Source organism: Penaeus monodon, chromosome 30, assembly GCF_015228065.2.
Source record: "Penaeus monodon isolate SGIC_2016 chromosome 30, NSTDA_Pmon_1, whole genome shotgun sequence".
Classification (NCBI taxonomy): Eukaryota; Metazoa; Arthropoda; class Malacostraca; order Decapoda; family Penaeidae; genus Penaeus; species Penaeus monodon.
This window is the reverse complement of record NC_051415.1, coordinates 6190740-6191238: the sequence shown is the minus strand read 5'-3', so window position 1 is coordinate 6191238 and position 499 is coordinate 6190740. Positions and strand designations below refer to the sequence as shown.

At 50.3% G+C, this 499-nt stretch overlaps 1 protein-coding gene across 1 annotated transcript in view; it reads left to right on the top strand.

Moving 5' to 3' along the window:
• Nucleotides 1-499, top strand: part of LOC119592334 — a gene marked incomplete in the record, with an annotated part of 163568 nt that overhangs the window by 117311 nt on the left and 45758 nt on the right.

Here is a 499-nt window from a genome sequence, read left to right as displayed (position 1 = left end):
AGGAGAGGCTTGATATGAAATGGCCATTGCTCTATTTACACTGTGGAGTCGTTCGAGGCGTCCGGCGCGGAACGTTCAGTCCTATAATAAAAGTAAACAAGTACACTATGCGGTTGTTAGGGTGTTGGGAGAGGCACGCTTATCACACGTTTTCATAGCGGAAGTGAAGTGCCTTCTGGAACATTCGAGCGAGTCTCTTCACAGCTTGATAAGGGTGTGCAAAGGGGCGGTTTTAGGATTCCCAAGGGGGTCACTTCCCCGTCTTAGGGTGAGGGGTTTCATGTCATTCATCTTGCGAGGGGAGGTAGAGGGTAATGGGGGTATGTAGGGGCAAGGGAGGTAGGAGGGGCAGCAGGTCATCACAGGTTACCCTTGGGCATAATAAAAAATAGGTTCATGGCCAGTCCTCCTGAGATTTCCTTCCCTCAGAGAGCTCGGGTGGAAAACATGAGAGGATGTTGAGGGTTTCTGTTGTTCCTGTTGACGGTTGTTCCTGTTC